Raw genomic sequence first — 4,987 nt, forward strand, 5'->3', positions numbered from 1 at the left:
ACTCCGGAGGGCCTGATCCTCTGTAAAGTTCTGAACATGGTTTCTTGCAGACATTTGTAACAAGAGCCTGGCTGGGAGAGGAGGAATGTCCTTTAGGCTTCCAGAGGGCTCCACTGGTCAGTTTTTCTGATTTTGTACCTTTCTCTCTGTGTTACCTTGGGCTAGTTCTGGCCCCTTTCTGGGCCTGTCTTCCCATCTCAGGAGGGTGTAGGTGGAACCCTAGGGTCTCAGAGGCCCTACCAGCTCGGACCATGATTATAAACCAAGGGAGGATATGATCAGCATCAAACCTGGGTTTTTTAAGCTGTCTATCTCTGCCCCTTACGTCATGTGTAACCTTGGGCAAGCACGCAGCCGTCAGAATCTCAGTCCTTCAGCAGTAATGTGGGACAATGCTACCCACCCCCAAAGGAGGTTGTGAGGGTTAAATGAGATAATTATATGTAGGTATAGGATTCAACAGAAGGGGTACAGTGTATCAGTTTTCCTTAAATGTGGGCTAAATAACAAAATAAACACAAGCTGGAGCTCTTTCTAGGGCTAGTTTTGATGAAAGGGACACAGTAGTTACAAAACTGGGTTGGAATACATTTGCAAGAATTTTTAAGGACAGTTCAAAGAAAGTTTGTGCTTGAGGTGGCCAGCTTTGGGTGACAGTCACAGACCCCGCCATTACATTTGTTTTCTAGGCCTGCAGGGTTGAGGGATGGAGAGAGGAAGAAGCAATCCCTCCTTGGCTATGGACACCAGGAGACTAGCAGAGAAGGCTGGGCAGGCCTCTCACCCTGCAGGGTAGGAGCCTTGTGGCTTGAGGACTCAGGCACTGCAGTTCAGAGGAACACCAGTCCCCTGGGGGAGCTCTAGCTGGCAGGAAAATTAGGAATCCACAGCCAGCCAGGGCACCAGACAAACACCAGAGTTCCCAGGCTCCTATCAGGAAAGATCTTCATGCCTGTCCCTTTTTAGTCACCTAACTCACCCCTACACTCCCTTCCTGTCTAGGGCACATCCTGCTGAGGTGGGGACTACCATATGAGGAGTAGTCAAGAATAATTTTCAAAAAAGCTAAAAAGCATGACTCAAATATGAAATGAACACTTGACAAAGCTTATATTTATTCATTAGTGAATGAGGACATTGATGAGATATTAAGACTAGTTCAAAAGAGATGAGAGAGAAATATCATCAATCGGCTGCCTCCTGCACGCCCCCTACTGGGGATGGAGCCCACAGCCCAGGCATGTGCCCTGACCGGGAATCGAACCGTGACCTCTCTGTTCCTGGGTTGATGCTCAACAGCTGAGCCAGGCCAGCCGGGCTCCAAAGAGAATTTGAGAATGAGTGCAGCGTGGGTCAGTCAAAAGGAATACAGAAATGAGCTCAACACGGGTTAATGCCTTACAAAGCAAGAAACTGTGACCTTGGGGGTTTCCTTTCCTACCAGACAGAAAACATTTTCATAGCTATTGGGCAAAAAATTATTTGCTCACTACGAATTTTCTATAAATTAACCCCTACTCTTACTGAGTTATAAAATACCTAATCAATAGCAAATCGGAAGGCAATTGAAGGTACCTTTCCCTAGAGAGGCAGACAATCTCCAGTAGGACAAGCTGGTCTCTCTACTTGGAGTTTTCTTTCCTCCCCCTTGGCCTAGCTAAATTCTTCCTCAACCTCAGATCTCAGCTGGAGCTTCCCTTTCTCTGGGAAGCCTCCCTAACTGTTCTCAGAGAGCCACCGGATGAACCTTTCCTATAGAGTTGCCCATATCAATTCAAAGTCATCCACACTTGTGCAAGGTAACTTAATTAATGTCTGACTCCAGCGATGGACTGTGAGAGCCATGAGAGCAGGAACAGTGTTGATTTGATTTAGTGTCTAACTCGGTGCCTGGTTATAGAAGACCCTGGACAATACTGTAAGGATGGATGGATGGATGGATGGATGGATGGATGGATGGATGGATGGAAGGAGTACATATCAAAAGGAAATGAGCCCTAGCTGGTTTGGCTCAGTGGTTAGAGCATCAGCCCACAGACGGAAGGGTCCTTGGTTTGACTCCAGCCAAGGACACATACCTGGGTTGCAGGCAAAAGGGACAGAGTACAGAGAGCCTCAGTCAGTCACATGTACTGCAGCTAGAGCAAACAGTGACCAGTCCTGCTGGTGATGGGACAGAGGAGACAAAGAGCCTGTGCTGAGAGCATCTGAGAGAGAAGACAGGAGGAGGGGCCTCCTGCATGCCCAGGAGTGTGAGGCAGTGGTCTTTGGAAAACCGAGGAGGTGGAAATCTGGGTTACAGCTACAGGGGAGGCCCGAGCTAGTTCGGAGGCTGAAGAGCAGGACCAGAGAACAGAAAAGGCCAGAGGGAAGGCCCCACTCTTGTGATTCAGTTGAGAGATGCTCTTCAAAGGGCCTTCATCGCAATGGATGGGCAGATAGAAGTTGTGAAAGAGACTCAGATGGGGCAAGATTCCAATTCCTGGTCCCTGACTCCAGTCTTGTAGGCGATGGACCAGACACCAGACCACATGCCAAGGGTGCCTCTGGGCCTGTGGACGAGGGAAGACTACCTAGAGGTAGCAGGGGCCTAGGCAGTGGGGAGGGCAGGGAGGCTGACTACAAAGCCAGATGGGCTGATGACAAACTGGTCAGTCCAACCTGGGTGGGGACTGGCAACTGCGCTGGAGGGTGAGAGGACCCAGACTTTATTCCCTGGGCCATCCTAGCTGGAGAGATGGATGTGTCTGAGACCCCAGAAGGCAGAGCCAGGACTGTATGTGTACGGGGGAGGGGACCAGGGTCAGGAAATGGTCATTTGAGCTCTGGATGCCCAGTCCAGCAAGAGGCTGGAGTGGTGCAGGGAGTCCTTGCAGGCCAGGGACTATTCTGCAGGTGAGACGAAGGATAGGCCCCTTCACTGGCCCTGCTGGTCTCCTCCTGGGCCTCAGTTGGCCCCTAGGGCCCAGTAACACTTGCCATATGGCTCCCTTGGCCTCCCTCCACAGAGTCCCAGGCCTGCTTATTTGTCTGAGGAGAGGCTGCGTAGGTGTGTCAGCCTGTGTGTGTGGAGGAAGAGAGGGAATATGAGGTGGTGGAAGATGACCCTGTAACCTGTGGGGTGCCAGTATGTGTCTGAGTGTCCCATTGGGAAAATTGGAACCCTCAGTGGCCCTGACCATCCCTCCCTCTTCTCCCCCAGGCTGAGACCATATAGGGTGATAGCAGTTGGAGGGAGCAGAGAGCAGGCAACATGCCTCTGGGATCCGGAGCCCAAAGACATTGTCTACGAGGAACCAGGGCCTCCCGGAGCAAATCCGGGACTGCCCCATCTTCATCAGGATACCCCTAACCTGGGCTCAGCTCCCCCATGTGGTTGGGTCTGGAAGTGCACCTTCCGTTTCTGATTTGCCCAGATGTTTTTCCCCACCGGCTCTGGGTTTTCCTGGCCTCTGGTGTGGGGTGGGCAGGGGACCTGGGCTCTAGCCTGGCTCCTCCTTGACTTGCTATGTGACTCTGAACAAGCCATTGATTCCGAGAGTGGTGGCGCTCGTAGGGAAATAACATCATGTTCCATGGTCCCATTCAAAGCTCTTAGCATGATGATCTGGCCTGTCAACCCCCTGCCCAGGGTTTGGTGACCAACACCTGAGAGGTTTTTGTGACTGCAGAATAGGGCCTTGGAGGGAGGTCCGACTTTGACAAGGAGAGGCAGACATGGGGAAAGGCAATGTCCTGGAGGAGAGGGTGAGCCGAAGAACCATGAGGTGTGAAAAGTGAATGGAGTGTGGTGGGTGGGTCATGTGTCAGGAGAGCTTCCAGGGATCAGCAGGGCTGGTGGCAGGGACCTCTGATGCCAGGCTGAGCACAGGTTTCTGAGAGGGGAGGGCATGCTCAGGTGAGCACCAGGATCACCCTGGCAGCTGGTGAGAGGGGGACTAGAGTGCTGAGGACCAAGGCCAGGAGACCGGTGAGGAACTGAGATGGTGGGGTTGAGGGGTTGCCGTGGTGGGGACAAGTGGGAACAAGAACCTGCTTATCAGTTTTGGCGTTTGGGGAACTTAGCTGCCAGCACCCCTTCTGGACCCCTTTTGGAGAGGGCTTGGTGCAGCCCCTCATGGGACCCTCACAGGATGACTGGGAGCGGCAGAAGCAGCTCTGGCCTCCATCTCTCAGATGAAAAAACTGATCACCACACCAGGCAGCCTCTGGCTTGGCCTCCTGCTTGGTCTCCAGTCTCATCCAGCTGGGAGCGCCACAGATGGGCAAATACACAGAATGCGCTGAGCCCGAGGCCTCTGAGGCTGGTTGCAGGCCATCCCAGAGGCAGGAAGTTCTGTTTTTCTTTTCAGGGTCTCACTTGCCGAGTTCTCACTCTGTGCCAAGCACTGTCAGGTGCCTGGCACAAGGACTTTGTTTAACCTCAAAGAACCCTGAGGAGGTGCTCTTATCAGTATTCAATTGATAAGGAAACTGAGACTCCTCTGATGACTTGCCGAGGTCACACAACTATTAAATGGCAAAGTTGGATTCAAGCTCAAGGCTATCTGACCTCAATGATGATACTTTTCATCATGGCCATGAAGGGCCCTAGGACAAGCAGGGAGCTACAGGGTCCAGAAAGCCCGTGCCACTGCCCAAGGCTAAGGGGGCACAGGGAGGACATCGGGCCCACATCACAGGGTTTCCTGTAAGGCTTCACTGGGGCTTCTGCCCTATGGAGAGTAGACAGCTCCTAGGGACCAGACTCCGGTGTCCCTGGGCCCTTGTGAAACAGGTAGGGTGCCTCATGGGCAGCCCACTGGCTTCCAAACACCCAGTAGTTTCAAGCAGGGGCCACCGGACCTGCTCAGGAGCCTGAGTCATCCCTCTTCTCTCCCCCTCCCACTTCCCCCTAGAGCCCCCCTCCCCCCACGGTTCTGCTCAGACACTGGAAAGCAAGCAAAGCCAGCTGGTGAGAAAGCACACACACCCAGATGCACAGAAT

The sequence above is a fragment of the Miniopterus schreibersii genome, assembly GCF_964146895.1.
Source record: "Miniopterus schreibersii genome assembly, chromosome: 16".
Taxonomy (NCBI): domain Eukaryota; kingdom Metazoa; phylum Chordata; class Mammalia; order Chiroptera; family Miniopteridae; genus Miniopterus; species Miniopterus schreibersii.